Source organism: Caretta caretta, chromosome 6 (assembly GCF_965140235.1).
Source record: "Caretta caretta isolate rCarCar2 chromosome 6, rCarCar1.hap1, whole genome shotgun sequence".
NCBI classification, from domain to species: domain Eukaryota; kingdom Metazoa; phylum Chordata; order Testudines; family Cheloniidae; genus Caretta; species Caretta caretta.
Window position 1 is genome coordinate 96,546,300 of NC_134211.1, and position 21,229 is coordinate 96,567,528.

The 21,229-nt window shown below is 39.4% G+C and overlaps 1 long non-coding RNA gene across 1 annotated transcript in view; it reads right to left on the reverse strand.

Annotated features, from left to right (window-relative positions):
* The window catches only part of LOC125637669 (uncharacterized), a 62,949-nt gene that overhangs the window by 37,124 nt on the left and 4,596 nt on the right, over positions 1-21,229 (reverse strand). The window lies entirely within an intron of this gene.

Sequence of the window (21,229 nt, forward strand, 5' to 3'; positions counted from 1 at the left end):
CAGTAGTGGTTTTGTTTGCTTTCTTTTTAGGAACCACCTTCAAAACAAAAGAATTTCTTGCTTTGCTGCAATGGTTTTTGATAATGTGTGGGGACAACAGAAAATGGCAATGGGAGTAGGATGGGTATTTAGTTATTTCAGAGTTATCATATAATGGGATCAATGGGGTGTGAATGGATTATGATTGTGGCCATCCATTTGGTGTAATTGTTGATTACTATGTTTTTATTATTCGAAGGGTGACTCAGTACATGGGATGGGCAATCATAATATGTATTTTTAAAACCAAAATAAATAAATAGAGATACTATTATTGTTAGGTTCCTGGGAAATGCATAAGGCCAAATACAGAGGGGATTCTAAGGCTTTATCTTAGACTAAGGTTAAAAGTATATTCTTTCATCATGTTAGCTGATTTTATCTATCACAATCTTATTAATACCTTCTAAAATTCTAGTCAAGACAAAAGACTTGTCTATACTAGAAAGGATCTAGCTATAGCAAGTCCTCCTAGTGAAGGAGCAGCTTATACTGGCAAAAGAGTTATTTTCCCCATATAGCTGAATGAAATAAGCTGTAGCAGCAAAAGCAGTGTTGTGCCGTATAACTGTCTATATGTGGTAAATAATAAATAATAATAATAAATAAATACACCACCTAGTGGCATTACTAAACCATTAAAAGTCTCTAGTGTAGACCTAGCCAAAGAAAATTGTACTTTAGACATGCTAAGATGGTTGAATCAAAGCCTATGTGGGGGTATAGTCTTTATTGGACCATGTGCTAAAGTACAACCTGCTTTGTCTTGACTAAAGTTTTAGAAAGTGTTAACTGGATTGAGCTAGATAACAACATGGTCCAACAACACACCCTTAAATCTTAGTCAAAGCCTTTGGCCTTGTATACACAGAAAAGTATTTTTTTAGGGGGAGGGGAGTGTTGGTATAACCTAAAGTGTGAATTAAACTGATATAGTTATAAAGCATCAAATATGGAAAGAAACAGCAAAGGACATATGTAAGACATGCTTTAAAGATGACTTCTATGTAAACTGATAATCTGGACATCCTTGGGAAAAAGAAAAGTAGGATGACCTAGAGAAACGTTACACAGAACAACAGCAAAAGAAGCCATATCCATCAGAAGCCTGAACAGACCCCCACAAGACTGAAGTAAATTACAGAAACTGGTGGACACCCTATGCACCTGAGGGTGTGGGAGGAGAAAGAAAGAAAGAAAGAAAGAAAGAAAGAAAGAAAGAAAGAAAGAAAGAAAGAAAGAAAGAAAGAAAGATAATGATATACCAATGTCCATGCTTGGGAGGAGGAGCTGTACTGCTTTAATTATACCAATAAAATTAAAGCAGTACAATGCTTCTGTGTAAAGAGGGATGGTTTGATAGTTAAGGCACTGACTTAGCACATAGGAGACTTGGGTTCAAGTTACAACTCTGCCATGGACTTTCTGTGTAATCTTGGGCAAGTCACTTAGCATCTTTGTGCCTCCGTTACCCATCTGTACAACTGGCCTAGAGGTGAGGTTGGTGGCAGTCTAGATAACGAAATTAGCAGAAATTGACACTACCTGGAATTGAAAACAAAAGATTATGATGAATTTTTGTATGTAGATTAGGCGCTTACTTAGACGCTTACTTAGACGCTCTTAGACTGATCTCCTTATTTCTTAGACTCACACCTACTTATCAACATGCAACTTCCGGGCCCCTTCTTACATATCACTGTGTATCAAAGCATACATATCAAAGCATTTGGCACTGTGAGTCTAGCTAAGTGTAAGGGAGTCTAGAGAGGTGTACACCGACGTAATTTACTCTGAGGGCCAGAAGCAGAGCAAGAAAAGCAACTACATGTTAGGAAGTAGACATTAAAGGAGGCCACCCCCTACTTTACCTAGTATATTTCTTACACTTTCTTCTCGCTCCACATCATATAAATTACACCAAGTGAGTAAATAGGTCTAAGAGTATTTAGCTGAGCATAAAGGAATCTAAATTACACGGCTTTACACATCACCTCTGAATTTGGCTGTTAGGTTTTAAACAAAAGCAGAATATAAAAATGATCTTTTGTTGGGGAGGAGGATATGAAATGTATGTACCAGTTTGTATATCCATATTGGTTTTGCATCACCAAGTGCCATTATTGCTGTACTCCATCAAACCAACCAACCAAAACTCTCTTGCTTGTTGACTTGAAATAGTGAACTAAAATGGAGATGTACATGTAATGTTTTTGGAGGTGGGACAGCTCAAAAAGCCAGAGAAATTCAATGTGATTTAAAAATCTGTCTCTATCCCATCTGTCTAATTGTCACCTGAGAATCAAAACAAAAGGACTTAAAAAAATAACCCTACATTATCTTCTGATGTGGCACACGTTGAAACTTTGGCTAATCTATTCTCTGATTCACTGTCAATTATACAATGGGATATGTATTTAAGCAAATTGTTGATGAGTAGTAGCAAACCTACCAGATTATAAATAGCTCCTCAGAGCCAGTAAACAACTATTTAGAAACAATGGAATCTATTTATTACCAGATGACTTACTCCTAAGGTCAATTATTGTTGCAAACATTTAATTAAATGGGGATGTAAATTTCATGAATCCACTGAGTGGGGGGGCAAAGGCCCTGCTCCATACACGAGAAGGTGAACACCACAGAACTGCTTTGCTGTCATTCTAGCTGAAATTTAATTGGTCCTTTGAAAGTCTTGTTTTTAGAAGATACACAAACTCCCTTGTCCATCTTCCCCCAGAATATTATCTCCATTAATTTTAAAACAGACTGAGAAATAGATTTATCAGAGTGGGATAAAATGGGGAGGGGAGTTATTTTTAAGCATGGAAAAGTGAGGCCTGTATTTTGATTCACAGTGATATTTAGCTTTTTTTTTAAGAAATGATGTGGGTTTGGGAGGGAAATAGGGTCCCAAGTTTTTAATCATACAGATCTGCCATTTAACAGGGATGTGCCCCACAATCAGATTTAGCATCAGATTCTAATTCTCTGGAGAAAGGGGACAGGCATCACTCTGTGACTCCATCCTGGATAATTACTTAATTAGGTGCCAAGTGATAAATACTGCATCCAAAGCATTCAAAGGGACACTTAATGAAACAAAGGAGTTTGTCATCTGATTGGACTGTGTTCATGTCTCAAAAAACATTTATTTCATGTTTCTAAAAAGGGCTTAAAATAATCCTTAGCATGTGAAATTTACATTTTAAAGTCCATATTCCTTGCAGAGATTTTGTTTCTGTTTTAATTGAATTCATTCTTAGACATTACAATTATGCACCAAATTCACCCTGGCAGCACTTCAGTGCATGCCTTGGAAAATCAAAATCTTTACTTTTGTGCATTTGCTGAACCAAAGGTTGTCTTGAAATCCTTTTATTGAAACCCTGCCTGATGTTATGAACCATATACTGAGACAGAATCTCCAGTCCTTAATCAGGCAAAACTCCCAATCAAGTACAATCAATTCTTTTTCCAATGCACTCTGTAAATATGTCCTTAATTCAAACCAGTCCAGTAATATTAAAGGGCTCAGAGCTAAATGTAGCTATGAGAGGCAGGCTTTGGGGATTTCAGCCCCGAAGAGATGGAATAAGCTACCCGTGCTATCTTTGAAACATGGGTGTTCCATACTTATTTGATCTATAAAAGCTACATACTACCTTTGATCCTTGTGCAGAAAGAACACCCACTGACATCAATGTGGCTGTGGGGACGATAGTGATATTAACACCACAGAAGATCCACCTGTCTTGTTTAATATATATATATATGGGGCCAGATAGATTAATAGATTTTAAAGACCATGATGATAATCTAGTCTGACCTCCTGCATAACAGGCCAGAGAATAAAATGTGCAGGGTTCTACTGCAGGCTCACACAGGAAGTGGGTGAGGGAGCAAGCAACCCCTCTGCTATTTGTGCTTCCTGAGCAAAGGCACCGCACAATTATACTACTTGCACCTGGAGAAAGAATGCTCTTTGCTACCATCCCAGCATGCGAATTAACCCATAGGAGGCTGAGATTCTGGGTGAGGAAGCAGGGCTAGGCTCTTCCACTGGCTCATAGAGCCAGTTAATAATAGTTACACATGGGGAACCCACGTTATGACATGGAAAGGGATGGTGCAAAATCCAGACTTCCACTGTGTGCTCCAGAGCGGGAGAAGACACAGTCCCCTGCAGAGTTTCCTTTCCTGCCTCAGCCCAACAAGCATCAATCCCTTGAGGTCATAACATGAAGTGGAGCCATCTCACAGGGAAGTTCCCCCACTGCTCCAGCAGCCTCAGGAGAAGCAGATGTTCACTTGAAGCAGAATTGTGTTGTGCATTGAAGATTGAAAGCTGACATTCTGCTTCTCCATACATGGAGTTTCATTCAATCTGAGTGGATTTCAGTTAACAGGATCTCTTACTCTTTGGGCTTGCTGCATTGTCTTGTAACTGTGAACTGCACTGAGTGCTAGTTTCTCTTTAATTAAACACACAAATGAAATGAAGGTAAAACCTTGTTTATGGTTTTTCAATTCTTCTCTTTCTTCTTGTTAGAAATTAAAGGGGACATTGTTTTAAGAGGTCAAATAGTAATTGCTGTAATCTCCTGTGAAGCTGTATGAGTGTCTCAGGTAAATATGCACAGGAAACTCATTTAAGCAACCTTACTGATAATTAACCCATTTTCCCTGCTAACACAGCAAGGAGTTGTTTATGCAATTTAGAAATTTTATCTTATTTACCCAATGGGCCATTATTCTTCATTGTGTGTATATATATATCTGGTCACATAGTACCATTAGTCTTTCTATATACTATACATTTTATACCCCTATAGTTTTAAATTTTATATATTCACCAGATGCAATTGACTATATCTACAACAAGTAATGTTTACAATGAATATTACTTCAATCCCCATGAAAGGTATATAAACCATTCAGTACTGACACAATTAAACAGACCGCAGTTAGGTCAGCTGCGGATACAGTATTTACACACCAGTGACTTATTCAAAACATAACTTTATGCTTTCCAGTACCAACAGCTTTGCCATACTAAGCTCACTTCATATGAGGATCTGAAAAACAATGTCACCATGAAGTATAAAAACTTTTTCCTGGGAGGATGGGGGTACCCACACCCACCTTCTGTATCAGGTATTGCTGGGACTTTGGGTGAAGAGGATCTTATAATTCATGCAGCATGGTCTGTAGAATTAAAAAAAAAAAAAACCAACACTTTGACCAGCTCTACTGAGAAACCAGTTTTATTACACCATTTGTAAACTCCAGCTTTCAAGTGGCTGACATCATTAATTGTTAAGAAACTGGCCTCTACAATAGTATCAGAAACCAAACACAGGGGAAAAGCTGAGCTGGTCATGAGAGTGATGTAATTTTATGACCTGATAGCTCAGACCTTGCCAGGAAGCCTAGGGTTTTCAATGTTTCAATACAGAGGGGAATTTACTGCTAGGCCCAGTGGCTTGTGAGATACCAGATCAATGTGGGTTATTCCCACACAGGAGGACTAAAAAAATCCCTGAATATTTACTTTCAGAGTTTCCAACTAATCATTTCCATGTGGACAGGTTAGGGAGAGAGGGTATTTCCCTTCTGAGAATGACAGGGGCTTCTCTCCACTGAGCATGTAGATCTCCTAAGACTGGACTCTGCGTGGATTCTGTGTCTATACGCCATCTCCAAGCTCCTGCTGGCCTCCATGAGAGCATCAGTGCTATCCCACCTTCCAGCACTGCCAGACTCACTCTCAGAAGTTAGGAGAAGGCAGTTTACTTGGTAGCAGAGGAAACACAGTAAGTTAATACTGCAATGGTAAGTGCTAACATAGATTGAATGGGAGACAATGCTGTAGCCACTGGACCTCCTCCATGAGCACTCATGGATTGCCTTCTGCTGGGACAGTGGGGGGAATATGCCAAGGAGCCAGCACCCTTTCCTTTCGTGACCCTAACCTCATCTGCCCAGATCCACTGTTCTGGGGATTTTTTCACTCTCCACTGGGCTTTGGAGTGCAGAAGACTGTCTGACCTTTCATAAACCAGCTCCTGATTTTACAGGTCTAGCTCACTCCGGTTGCATTAGAATGGCAAAGGGACAGTATTATTTATGGGTTGAAGCTGGCCGTGTGTATTAAGCTCTCATGAGTGTATTTGATGTGCTTGTATATGTGCAGGTCTGGGTGTGCATGCTGGTGAGTGTCTTTGCTGGCACAGAGGAATAAAAGATTATTTTCATGAACTCCTGCTTTACAAAAGGAGGAGCTGTAACAACCTAGGCTTGCATAACTCTGAAAAGTAAAGGGTTTGTCCCATTGTGCTTTTTGAAGAACAACAATGACAGGCCACTGATAAAACAATGTCCAGGTACAAAATGGCAGGTTTCAGAGTAGCAGCCGTGTTAGTCTGTATTCGCAAAAAGGAAAGGAGGACTTGTGGCACCTTCGAGACTAACCAATTTATTTGAGCATGAGCTTTCGTGAGCTACAGCTCACTTCATCGGATGCATTCAGTGGAAAATACAGTGAGGAGATTCATATACACACAGAACATGAAAAAAATGTGTGTTATCATGACTCTCCTTACAATGTGTATGATAAGCCCCATTTTTTCATGTTCTGTGTATATATAAATCTCCTCACTGTATTTTCCACTGAATGCATCCGATGAAGTGAGCTGTAGCTCACGAAAGCTTATGCTCAAATAAATTGGTTAGTCTCGAAGGTGCCACAAGTCCTCCTTTTCTTTTCAGGTACAAAATGAGCATGAAACAGTTCCCCTTCCTCCCCCTATACATTCTGGTTTTCATACCTTTGAGTTTCCTTTCATGTTCCCTTCCTCATACTTCCTCTTAAGCAGGGGTTCTCAAACTGGGGGTCGTGACGCCTCGGTGGGGTCACAAGGTTATTACATGGGGGGTCGCGAGCTGTCAGCCTCCACCCGCAAACCCCGCTTTGCCTCCAGCATTTATAATAGTGTTAAATATAAAAAAAGTGTATAAGGGGGGTCACACTGGTGAAAGGGGTCACCAATACAAAAATTTGAGAAACACTGCTCTTAAGGATATGTGAATCATTGTCATTTATACCTTGCGCCTTTTCTTTTCCTTGGGAATATTTACCTTATTCATATTATTTACAGAGTAGCACCAAACCTTTGCATGGCGCTTCACAGACTTGTGAAAGAGGTGGAGTTCAGCTCCTCTCAGCCCTTTTATACATCTCTCGTGGCACACAGGGGCCAGAAAGCCACCAGATTCTCCTTGCTGGGTATTACTTCATTATAGTGGGGAACTTGTATAGCCAGTTCCTATGATATACCCCTTGCAAAAGTTCAGTGTATATGGTGTGCCAGGGATGGGAGGGGACATGCCAAGAATGCACTGCACTCCAGCAATTCCTTTTGGGCAGATCAAGTCTTGCAGACAGACAGAGCTGCTCTGAACTATGCTGGTGGCTGGATTAGGATTTCCTCCTTCTCCTAAACCTAGCAGTTACTGGGCATAGCTGAGGGTTAAGCCTGAGGGCCCCATGATCTTATGTTCTATGTTTAGAACCAACAGCACAGGTGATAATGCACAAAGGGGAAGTTTAAAGGGGGGGGAGGACACAGATAAAAGAAGAAAATGTGATTTCTTGGACATGTGCATGTGCTCGGCCTGACTCTTCGTTCTGTTGCACCTTGGGCTATCATCCACACCCCAGCAAGGTGAGATCAACATGGATATACAAGCTGATCTGGCAGCATTTTACATTCACTTTGCACAGGTATCAATAATGTCACAAGGTGGAGAAGAGGAGAACTGGGTGCCCTCTCCCTCTGTTGTTTACTTTGTAGCATATATCTGCATGGTGTTTAAACAGGGCACCCTGTTCTATTGCACTGGTTATATGAAAAGAGCTGGGTATGGGATTAGGAGTGGAGAAAAGGGCAGTAGAAAGGAGGATAATAGAGGAGAACGGGTGAGGAGAGAGAAGAAGGTGGCATGATGAGACCCCGGGGGCAGAATACGATCATTTGGAGCAATGAGTAAGTCAAAGGGCAAAGTTAAAACTAATAATAAGGCAGAGAGTTAATTCAACGATAGAGATGACACAATTGCCAGGCTCAGTTACCCAAGCAGTAGCAATGGAGCAGTTGAGCCATTGGCAGGAAGGAGGCAAAAGCTTATAAGGGTAATTAAATGGCAGCAACAAGCAGGGAATGAAAGGACTGGATGAAAAAAACGGGTAACGTTCAAGCCATGGCAGCATCAGTGCTGTGTGTGAAGATGGCTGAGGCCAAAGTGCCAGCTGTGACACGGGCAGGAGGCAATGAAGATCCTTCCATCTGGTGCAGTTGAAACTGGGGGTTCTTATAGCCTGCCCAGCAGTGCTCGTGGGGCTGTTCCCATCCCCATGGAGTGACTTTCTTCCTGGTGGGAGGGTAGGGGAGTGATCAGTGGATCTAATTCACTCACCCAGTCATGCAGAGCTGGAAAGCAGTAGCTCCTTACTCTTATATGCTAGTATAACACAGTGCTACCTTCTTATTGGCTTTGTGAACTCTGCAACAAGATGGGCTGAAATTCTGTGGTGAGATCTCTTCATATTTGAAGAAGAATGGCACCAAATTCTACACGAGGGAGCATAGGCTTGATGGGAAAAGACTAAACGCATAGTACTTAGCTAGCATGTTCCATCCCCAAAGTACTGTACAAGCATTAACTAAGGATTCCTCACAACACCCCTGTGAATCACCATGCCTCCACAAGACATCTCAAGATAAAAATTGCACCTAAAAAAATAACAAGGCTGTCAATGCATATTCATTCCCCACCCTCCACTGAGGTGGGAGAAGAAGTAGAGGGTAGGTGGTGGAAGAATAGCCTTGCTCTCCACCTTCTCCCGTCTCTGGCATTAGGCATAAACAATAGAGGGGGCTGTCCAAGATGCTATATCTAAGGGGACACATGGCTAATTCTTCCAATTAGAAAACTGTTTGAACCAATATTAGGCTATTTAAGGGTACCTAATTTGTACCCAACTGTGAGATACCCTCCGCCTCCTGTACAGCCCAGAGCCATGAAATCTTCTGCACTGGCTCCTGCAGCACCTCCTCTGAAGTAGTATTTCAGCCAGTGCAAAGGATCTCAGGGTGTGGTTTTGAAGCATTGAACCTTTCCATTATCTAAATCACCAACATATACAGAGGCAACCTTGGCTTCCTATGGTGAAGGCTAGGTGGCGTGGACATAGTCGAAGTACTGCTTTCCATTTCTAGGGATTTTCCAAATTTCCTTCCTGCAGGAAAACGTGACACCTGACAGATCCCCCCTGGTATCCATACCCTCAGGACTCTTCCTGCTACAGGAGACATACAAATTGGCTGTGAAATAAATGAAACAAAAGATTAGTTTGGGTAGCAGAATTCTGTACTGATCTCTAAGATTTAGAAGTATCCCATCCTAGGCCAATGAAGATCTGTACAAGTACCTTTTCTTGATACTTTGCATGTATAAAACTGAATTGAAGATAGTCACACCTGGTAGTTGGACCAGTGGCAGTCAGGCCGAGGGTCAGAGCCAGAATCAGGCATAAAAATCAAGATTGGAACAAGGTAAAAGTAGGGGCTGGAGTTAGGCTGCTGCGAGAGCAGGGCTGCAGCAGGATTAGGGACAAGACTGGAGTAGGATAAAGAGTCCATCACCACTCTTAAGCAGCAGAGAGTTCCAGGCCACAAAGCAACTGCTGTCTATCTTCTAAGGCTTATAAACCTGCTCTCAGAGTCACCAGACCAGCTCCTGGTTTGTGGATTGACTAGACTCTAGTTCAGGGATGACTCATCACCTCCCAGCACAGAGGGAAGAATGGCAGTGTTGATAGCAGGTGATGCATTCTGTTCGTTTGAATGTAAAATGAAAACCAGTGGCAGCTGGGGAGCGTGGGTGGGTGAAGTGCTAGTTGACAGGGAACTGATGGCCAACAAAATTTGAAAAAGGAAAGAACAAAGAGAGAGAAAGAAACTAAAGTGTGATGTTTTATTAAATTGCATTTTAGGGATGGGTAAAACCTTGAAAGACTTGTAGAGTTCCATCTCCTTTGCTTATTGAAGAGAAGGTTGGAAGATCACTTGATCACAGTCTATAAGTAACTACATAGGGGAAAGATGCGAGAAGACTCTTTATTCTAGCAAATAAAAAAGACATGACAGGTTTTAATGGCTGGAATTTGAAGCTAGACAAACATAAACTGGAAATAAGGCACATATTTTTTAACCCTGAGGAAAATTAATCATTGGAACAGCTTATCAAAGGAGCAGATGTCTTTCTGAAAGATATTCTGTAGGTCAACCACATTTTATTGAGATAATTAAAGTATTGCTGGTTGAAATTTTATCGCCTGGGTTATGCTGAAGAGCGAATTAGATTATAATAATAGTCCCTTTCTGGCAATAAAATCTAGGAATCTTGTTTGGATAAAATAAGAACCAATACAAACATTTGCCCGTAAGTCAAAATAGACGGAAACCGAAGCTTTTGCAAAGTAGGGAAAATGTCCAGTTAAGTTTTACTTCACTTTTGTGATCGCCTCTGCTCTCCTTGATGCCAGGTAGAAGTGCCCTGAATACTATGAGAAAGGTCAACCCCATATAACAACAGAAGAAAAAATAAATAGCAATTGAATGTGAAAGAAAACTTGTCCTGAACAGATTTCTAGCTGAATATTTCAGTCCCAAGGGGTTAGTAACCTTCTAGCTGGAGAAACATGAGAATATTGTGGTGTTCCTCTGAACCCAAACAATGACGCTCTCCTGCTTTTTAAAACACTTTGGGATCTACTGATGTAAAATGCTATATAAGAACTAGGTATTGTTATTATCAATTAAAGTGAAATTCCAAGGTTTTTGAAGTCAGCCTTATTGACTTGTGACAAATTTGCTTAAATCTATGTTAAAATAAGACATTCAAGACCATATCCTCAGTATGTGTAAATCAGCGTAGCTCTACTAATTCCAATTTACATCATCTAAGTTTCTGGACCACAATTTAGAATATTTTGCCCCCCTTTTGTGTGTTTTATCTGATTATCTCAAGCTTCTTTCCAAAAAGTCTCAGAATACTCCTGGGAAATAAGTGAGCATCATTATTTTCATTTTACAGATGATGACCCCAAAGATTAAGGGCCTGCTCTCAGAGAAGTAAATGGGAAAACCCACATTGACTTCAGTGGGGGCAGGAGGTACGTATCTACTATTTGCTTTACAGTAGCCTTCAAAGGCTCCATTGTGCTAGGTGCTGTACAAACACATGTTCAATGACCCACTGTCACACAACATTTGCCATCTGAATTAAGTCAAGACATAGCAAATGCTGTAACCAACACTTGGAGAGAGGGGCATCAGAGGGAGGGAGGACAACTGTAACATTACTATGAACACCTTTTATCAGCTATGGGACAATTAGCAGATGACATATTTATAATTAACTATATTATAAACCAGAATTACGAATTCTAAAAATAAACCCAAATCAGAAATTATATCAGCAGTCCTTAATCCTTACTGGCCACCTCTCTAACCATTGTTAGTTGATAATTTATCATAGGCATCACAGTAGAAGAGAGTTTTGAGGAAGGATTTGGAAGAGGTTTTGACTTCACCAATTGCTTCAGAGAGGGTGCTCCATGCGTAAAGGGAAGCTTGGGGGAAAAAATGGGAAGGTGTTTGTTTGATCTGGGATTGCATGATTCCGACTTGTGTTGCTTAACAAAACTTCCTCCCTTCTTTTGGCAGATTATGTTAGCAGACTGGTCATGTAGATAAACATCAGTGCTATTAGAATAAACAATATATTTTAGTACATTTGCAAAATTAAAATACAAAAAAGCATTACCATGTTTCTGGTTTGGAACAGCTAGAAGGTTAAACACAGTGTTAATAACAGGTCAAAAAAATTAAAGGCAGAGAGAGCAGAAAGAAGTTAACAATCAGTAGTGGATGATGGAGGAGCAATAAATAATGAGGAAGAATGCAGACAAATGCAGAAAGACATATAGCACATTCAAATGCTAACATATGACAGACAGTTCAATGCAGACAAAAGAAATATAATTATGACTTTGATGAGCCTTTGCGGCACAAGACTACTTTTTGTTCACAATAAAACATGAGGAGTAAAGAAATAGATTTTTAAATAATGTGGGGAGGCAAGTCATTGTGTATCCTTTAATGAATGATGAGAAAAAGAAAGAAGAAAGACAAAACAATGCATCTATTGAGTCTTAATAGCCCAATTGTGTGTATTCATGTGTGTGCACGCACATGCTTCACAAAATATGAGCATTTAAAAAAACAGTTCAAAACAAAAGAGAACTCCTCCATGTCCAATTAATACAATATGCCTTGCTGGCTACTCAACCGGAATAAGATCATCAATATCTTTGACTTCTGTTTCTTCACTCTTAGCTTTTTATTATTATTTTATTGTTTAATCCAGAACTGTAGCTTGTACAATTAGCCAGGTTCTTTACAGATTAGTGCACATTGCTCTTAAACTTCAGATACTGGCCATTTTCAGAAGTAGCAGGATGCTGTCCTAGGTGTACTAGAGGCCTGATCCATCACAGCAAAAGCTACGTTCTCTGCTGGTATAAATGGGCACAGCTCCACTGACTTCAATAGAGTTTCACCTACTTACCCCAGTAGAGAAATTTTCCCCATTTATCTGCACTCACATATGTATAAGTCCATATAGATGGTCATTACTAAGTTGACAGGGAATAACTGTAAGGACATTTCCCCCCCCCCCCCCCCCCCGCCCCCCAGATTCCTGATTAGGACTTTGGAACAATTAAAGAAGAAACTTTCCCAGAGAATCCATCCCAGTGTCTGGGACAAGATTTTGAGGCCCAGATTCAGTAATCATCTACCCTCATCAAGAATAAGTCAAGTCAAGTCAGTTGAGTTCCATCAATGTAAAAGCTGTGTAAGGAAGAGCAAAAACCAGACCATGAGAGTTTAGGCAGTGCTATGTGAAAACTCATATAGCGAAGGCATGATTTAAGCAGTCTATGGTTCACATATCTCATTTTTTATCCTCAGTGCCTTGAACTAAGAAGTTCCCCTGTTCCTTGAAACACAACAGCATCTTCAGGTAATTATCATTATACTGAACTGTCTAATGATGAAATATTTGTGGATATAATTGATTTATAATGAGAAGATTTTCATCTTGGGGCATCTGGATTAAAATGTCAAGGTGGCCCTGTTCCTTGTGGGTGAAGTGATAGAAAGTGCTAAAGATAGTAGTGAAGCAGCGTGCATGGATTTGCACACTCGCTACTGAAAAATAATTGAGAATCAGGGACAGATTATGTACCATGGTGATGGATAACTGAGAAATACCTGGGATAGAGATAACAGCAGAACTGCCAAATCCAAGCATTTACAACTCACATCTCCATAAATCATGAGACTGGATTTAAAATAATGAGATATTAAAAATAACATTGTCTGAGTTCTTTTTACTTGCCATCTGGGTTTTGAGCCTCTAGGGTTCACATTTTCAAGCTTTTCTGAGCAACAGAAACTTATTCTTTAAAAACAAGAGCTGTGATTCTCATATAATCAGCTGACTCCAGAAACTAGGGCTTTAAAATAAACATTAAATATCATGAAATTCATGATAAAATTGTGAAAGTTGGCACCCGTGCCTCTTAGAACTCTGAGTGTAAAGTATAGTAATAAAATAAATGAAACCTTTCCCTCCCTCCCTCCCTCCCATCATTTTGCCTCACGCAAAGTTCCAATAAACTATTAAATACTCAAGCCGCTCAGTTTTCTTCAGAAAGGACTTTATTGCCTCCTCCTGACCCACAAAAAAAAAAAAAAAAAAAGAGTTTTAAGTTCTTAGTATTCTTTCTGCCTGAGACAAAGAAAGGAAGAAGATTTTATGATTCAAATGAGAAGCTCAACTTATCCTGAGGATATTCTCATGACTGTTCCTAATAACTACTCTGCTTGTGACACAGTGTCTATGTAGTGTTTGACTAAATGAGCCCACTGTAACTCACTCCTGGTAACATTAATAGCTACCAAAGAAGCAGCACTAACTGAAGACAAAAAAAAAAAAAAAAAAAACTTACTGTGATTTGAGGAAGATGCCTTTTGAGTTAAACGCAAGAAATCAGATTGAAATAAGTACAGTGTTTCACTGGTCAAGGTGATGGGGAAAAAATAATGGTTTGTGATCCATGTGAACACTACACATAGAACTGGTTTCTTTGAATATAATGATCCTCTCTCTATCGCATATTGCACCAATGTATAAAATGTACAGTGGGAATAGGCTGTTCCCCAGAGACTTGTGGGTTTGGGAACTGCAGAGGCTGAGAGAAGAAGAAACAAGAGAGACAAAATTATCATTTGATGCCTTCCCGAAGCTTAATTAAGCTCACTCTAAGCTTGCAGTCCCGGTAAGCTTTTGTAAATGAGTTTGCTCACCAGACAGATTCTCTCAGTATCCCAAAGGCCAAATAAAATACAGCATCTTTCCCAGTCCCTTCTAAAGAATGGGAATGACATTATGAGAAATGTGATTCATATCAATGACAAAAATATTCTTCATAATATCAACACAAGTAGCCTCATACCTTTCAGCAGTGTATTTCCACTTCCATATAGTACTCATACCTCATTAAACTACATCCCTTCCATCTTTCAGCCATAAAGGAACATTTTCCTGAATGCATGATGAATGTTTCACTGGTTCAGTAGAACTAGTCAGAGTTCTAACCTCCTTCATTCTATCAACAGTTCCCTAAGTCTAAAATGCAAAATTTTCCTGGCTATAAAGAGACTATTAAAGTGGCATAAACGTTCTTTTACCAGATCTTGAAAACAAGTTTGGGATTGAGAGAAATGAAACCAGTGCATCAGCCAGGTCATTTGTTTTAATGCAGATTGAAAAGGTGCTGACTACTCTGACTACCTTTCTATCTCTCACTATCTACAAATTTGTAACATGGGTGCTTTGTACTGCTGAAAAGCTAAACAAATTGTTTCACAAGACGTTTTCATTACCTCAGAATCCTCTCAAAGATCTGAAAATTTAGTGTCAATTTATCAGGATGCCAAATAGATACCATCTGCTAGGTAATTTTGCTTGCTTTTTAGCTTTTCTTTCAGGTGATCAGTCTGCAGCAGAATGACATACTTTTCTGCCCTCAAGTAATAGACATTGGAACAGGGACCTTCTGGAGAAGCAGCATAATGTGATTCTTGTTTATTTATCTCTGTGCTCTGCTCTGTAGTGGCATCAAATACCTCCTGAGCGATGCAAGTTTCAATGCTGTAAAGAGGCAGTTTAGACAGTGCTACAGTGCTGGGATCCGCGATCCCAGCACTGGTAGCTATTCCCCCCATGGAGGTGGTTTTATTACAGTGTGGGGAGAACTCTCTCCCAGCACTGGAACCGTGACTACACAGCCACATTAAAACATCGGCTGTATAGACATACCCTCAGAAGGGAAAGATTCTTGGTATGTGCTCTCTGATGCTCAAGTTATTTTCTTTATGTTTTCTTCTTAAGGAAGCTGACATTGTGTCTGATTTTCTTTTTCACCTGTTTTGCAGTAACATTTTTCTTTAAAAAAACAAAACCAAATATAAAATGTCCACCATCTTCACAAAATGTCATCTGTGTTCTGTCATAAATAGGCAGTGTTCCAGAAAAGACTCCTTCAGAATGGATTTCAACATGAAAGCTATATTTTTTCCCCTGCAGACACTGCTACATAAGATTAACTATCTCTGGCACTGAATACTGGTTTGCCACCAGCTAGTGGAAAGAGCTCAATATTTCAGAAATCTCTCAAAGCTATGGGAAAACCCTGCTTGTCTTATGTCAGTAGGTCCATGGAAATTAGGATTATTCACATGAGTAATGCTAGCAGGACAGGGCTCTATACTGTATCTATAACACATTTCTGTTGACGGTACCACTTTGAAGAAGACCTTTAACATTCCAAGGGGGACTTTGGCCATACCTGGTATTTTGAGGTCAGTTGTTGTTCTTCTGTGTCCTCTCTGAATCCTCACACTTCCTAACTGGTCTTTTAATGAGTAGAGACCTCACTCCTTCTTTACCCTTAACCAATAACGATGAGTACTGACCAATTTTACCTACCTCTGGCCAAGAGAGAGGAGTGATATAGTCTTAGACATATCAATACCTTGCCCCAACTAAATAAACTACAGCAAACACTTTAAAAAATTCTCTTCTGTAACCTACTTGCTATTAAAGGTCCAGTTTAGGGTTGTTGGTTTTTGTAAAGTTAAACATTTAACAACTCTTAGCATCTGATAGGTTTAGGGAAACTATTCTAGTTTCAAAATGGACAAGACCTATTATTTAAGGCATTTAAAGATATAAACTATGAATTATTCTTGTGGAACCCATAGTTCCCTGCCTACTGTGATCTTCTGCAGTCTATGTTCTGCCCTCAAAATGGAGTCTCTTTCTGACATTCTCAAGACATTCTCTTGACTCTGAGACAGTCTTCCTGTCTCAATCTCCCAGCTCATATAAAGGAATCTCCCCCTCAGCTTCCCAGGGAGAAGATGGGAATTAATCCTTTTGTGTACATATAAGGCCATTTCCTTTTGCTTACACTGATATAAATCATACATTATTCCGCTGATGTCAATGGAGTGTAAAATGGGTGTAAGTAAGAGTTTTTATTAGAATACCTGGTGTTTGGTCAACAGTCATTTCTCTTCAAACTATCCATTGCTCCTAAGATGTTCTGATGCTAAGGGATAGTTTTGTTTCTTCTTTATTTCAGGATTTCAATGTGATTCAGTATGGTACTCCTCTGGAATTATCAGATGGAGTTTTCAGAGAAGCCTATGGGAGTTAAGTGCTCAATTTCCACTGAATTTAAATGGGATTTGTGTGCTTAGCTCCACTGACAATCCCAGCCTTCATTGTATTACCTTCATTGTATTATCTGAGTCTTCAGAAAGTGATATCTGAGTCACACTGGTTCAAAATATTTCAAAAGTACAATGAACATTCAAAATACCCCAGACCATTAAGACTTCAGTGTGTCATGTGACTTTTCCAACCTCATAGAGGAATCAAAATCATTATTCCTCAAATCTAGTAGTACAGCTTTTATCAATGCTTGTAGCACAGTTACAATATTTGACTCATAAGCAGAGATATATATACTTTCAAAAGGGGATTGAACTTCTCTCTTTTGCTTTGTTTACTGAGCTGTAAGCATAGTGGATCCTGTTAAATCATTTGAAATGTCCCTTTCATAACAATGGCCCCTTGGAAATACTAAAGTTCATTGAGATCAGCTGAAAACAGACTGAATGATACAGAAAAGAAGGAAGGATTTCTGCCTCTTTAATCTATGAATATGCAAATAAAAATGAACATGACTTTTTAATCAGTAGAAAATTAGAATCAATAGGCTTTTGAGATTATTTGGGAAGTAGGGCAGATGGCCTTGTTGATCAAAAGCTGGTGTTGTTTCTAGATCTGTACTGATTGTCTGTCTTCTAGCCCTTCTCCCCTTAAAGTGGAAGAGGAGAGATGAAGGCACAGGAGACAACATAATGAATTCGATGGAGTGACTTTTATTGTAGTTCACTTTTTCAGTTCTGTACATGGCCAGCAGAGTGTCTCTGTGATAGGCATGTGCTGGGTGGCTTGGTGAATGGATAAAGATTCCCTCACAGAGCCAGAGATGGACAACTTCCCTACTTAATTCAATGGCTTGTTTTAACAGATATAAGAGTTTTTATGCTGTTTCAGGAACAACCCACAAGGGCCATTTTTCATCATGGAGAAAGGGCTTTTCTTACACTTCCAGCTTCTACCATGCTAGGTAGTGAAGTAATAAATAAGCTCTCTTTCTCTCTCATCTCAGGTAGGGGCCATCTTGTTTATCAGTCTTCCATTTTCACTTGAGATTTTGGGCACACAAATAACACGCAGGAGCAATTCATATGCCTGTTGATTCTTAGCCAGCTTCTTGTCCTCACAAGCCAGTTATTTAGATAACTAAGTGACCTGAACTTCAGGTGCAAATTATTGGCCAAAACTGAACCTGTGATTATTTGAATACACTATTTGTTGCACAAAAGTGGACATCAGTGATTCTCTGACTACAATTTGTCCTGAGTTACACTGGGCACAAATCATGCCAGCTAATAATGGGTAAAGGGCCTCTCCTCAAACATAGAATCATAGGGTAACCGCAGGGGTCATCGAGTCTAACCACCTGCCAAGATGTAGGATTTGTTGTGTCTAAACCATCCAAGACAGATGGCTATCCAGCCTCCTTTTTAACATAATATTTTGCATTGTAGTCTAGTTTTATCTGTCTGGGTATCTGTCTAATTTCTAGTGTATCTCTCTTCACATACTATCTAGCTAAATCTCGTCAGGCTTTAACAGTCTTTGACAAGGTGTCTCTAAGGTGTCCACAACAACTATCACTAAATAAATACAATTAAATACATATATAAATAAAAGCAAATATTTTCAGGAGACTTTGATCTTAGAATGACTTTGCCCAGCTTATTTCCTGGTTTTATTGGAAGAACAAGACTAACAAAGAAATTGCAAACAGAAAACATTGAAACATTGAAACATTGTCATGCTTAGACAAGAGGACATCCACAGAACTCCCCAGATGCCTGTGTCTATTGGAAATAGATGGTGAGGAATGGCCTGAAGGCAATTCTCAGAAACAGGTTGTCATGATTTTGTCAAAAGCTAATTGCAGAAACCTCCAAGAGGAAAGAACGGAGGATCTCTGCTAGGGCAAGCCTGTGAAGTGAAGTGCAGCACCCTAATGCAGTGTGCACACTATTACTTGGTGATACCAAAGTGACCCTTCCTAGTCAATATATAGCAGATAACTATGAATTGGGAAGGCAATTAAGAAAAGAAAGAAAGAAAAGCCTCCAAAATAGATAAATTTTATATTTGGAAATTGCAGGACCTTATCCTGCAGGTCAGTAATAGTTTACAGGTTCAATATCAGATCCTGTCCTTGTTCACATAAATGACCCAAGTTCAGAACACAAATGGTACTTTTACATTACATTAATTCACTCTAAAATTAAGAGCTCAGAGAAAATCTGGTAATCCAGTGCTGTCTTCCAAGTTTATATAACTCTAACCAAACTGTTTTAATGGAGGATAGGTCCATCAACGGCTATTAACCAACATGATCAGGGATGCAACCCTATGCTCTGTGTGTCCCTAAGCCTCAACTGCTAGATATGGGACTGGACAACAGGGGAACGATCATTCAATAATTGCCCTATTCTGTTCATTCCTTCTGAAGCACGTGGCACTGGCCACTGCTGGAAGAAAGATACTGGGCTCGGTGGACCATTGATCGGTCCCAATATGGCCACCGTTATGTTCTTAATTGTTTTATTAATTTGCAGACAAACAGTTTTATACTGTCATTCTTTCCCAGAATTCAAAATACAATATAGTAATGATTAAAAAACATAATGGCCTGTCACTGCACAGATTTTTCTTCTTTTAGGTATCTGGGGAAATTACTGAATTCTTTTTCTTTCTTTCTTTCTTTCTTTCTTTCTTTCTTTCTTTCTTTCTTTCTTTCTTTCTTTCTTTCTTTCTTTCTTTCTTTCTTTCTTTCCAAACCACAGTGATAAAAGTAAAAAATGTTCCTAAGTAAAAAGCACATATTTTATTTGCCAGAAACTGACTACAGTCCCAATTTCCCCTTCTGTCTCCTGTGAATTCAGGATCCAAAGCCCATTGAAGTAAATGAGTACACTTCAGTGGATTTTTGATCAGATTCTGTGACAGAATGGAGTAAGCCTAAGGGTGACTCACACTCTGCAAGCTTCCACTCTGCAGGAGCCAAATTGGGGAGATACTTGAGTAAGGGTGGGGTTCTTAACTAGTTAACAAGGGGATTCAATATATCCAGTGGGCACTGTTAAAGGGTAGACAGGAAGGGAAGCTGTAAGGAAGGGTAAAGAAGCCCAGGATCTCAGTAGTGAGACTTTTCTTCCCACTCTTTCACCCTGTGCTTGGGAAAAGCCTTGTGGGGCTGGGACATGAAGTTGAATGAGGTATTATAAATGAAGTACACTGCGGTGAACTTACAAAGAGTGTGTGAAGAATGTTTGCAAAGAGAAATCCAGGGTGAGGGAAGGCATTCTGTGACAGATTCATTTATTTGAATCAAGAGAAATATCTGGAGCTCCCTTTACCCTTTCTTCCACTTATAATGTACAAATATCACTCTAATGCCACCTCTTCAAAATAAGCTCTTTTGTTTTGTTTTTTATGTTATATCGTTTCTGTCACTCTTAAAAGTAATTGCATCAGCGGGCCTTTAGTATGGATCACTGGCACATCACTCTAGGCTAGCCCCACTTATAATCACAGATCATTTAAGAAGTATATATTTCTGTGTTCTCCTTTCAGGTGATTTCCTTTACAACCATATAAAGTATATATAGAAAAGAAAAAGCTTCATCAATTTTAGAAAAAAAGACACTGTTTAAGGTCTAAGCAATCAGGCTATAACCAAGATTAATCATTCAAAGGAGGGAAATAAATAAATAAATAAATAAATCAGCCTAAACTAGGTGGGGGGAGGTTTTAAAAGCTGGTAGGTTAGCACTCCTCAGCTATCCCACAATGTGTTCTTGAATGTTGATGTTTCTTGTGTTCCTCCAAGGAGCCTAACCCTGTGCTATGCTGCCACCTTGGCAAAGCAAAGAGACTTACAAGCAATTCCACAACAGCATAGTGCTTAACTTGCTGTTTAATGCTTCTCTGGGCATTGATGTGTAATTTTTCCCTTTTAGAAAGCTTCCTGTTTGTACATAAGTGGGATGATAGAAATGATAATCATATTTGTGAGACTTGACTCATTCTGGCATAATCACGGTATTTATGCCATCGGGTTTTTTTTTTTTTTATTACTGTCTCCGGAATATTTCATACGTTTTATAAAGTCTTTCAAGGAGGCTTGTTTGATTTTGTGTATACATCAAAGACATTAAAGAGATGGGGGGATAAACTTGATCTATCCCTTGGCAAGTACAGCATGATTCCCTTCTGTGTTTTGTCCAGTCTAGTTTTAAAGTCTTAATGAAAAAAAAAAGCAGATTAGATG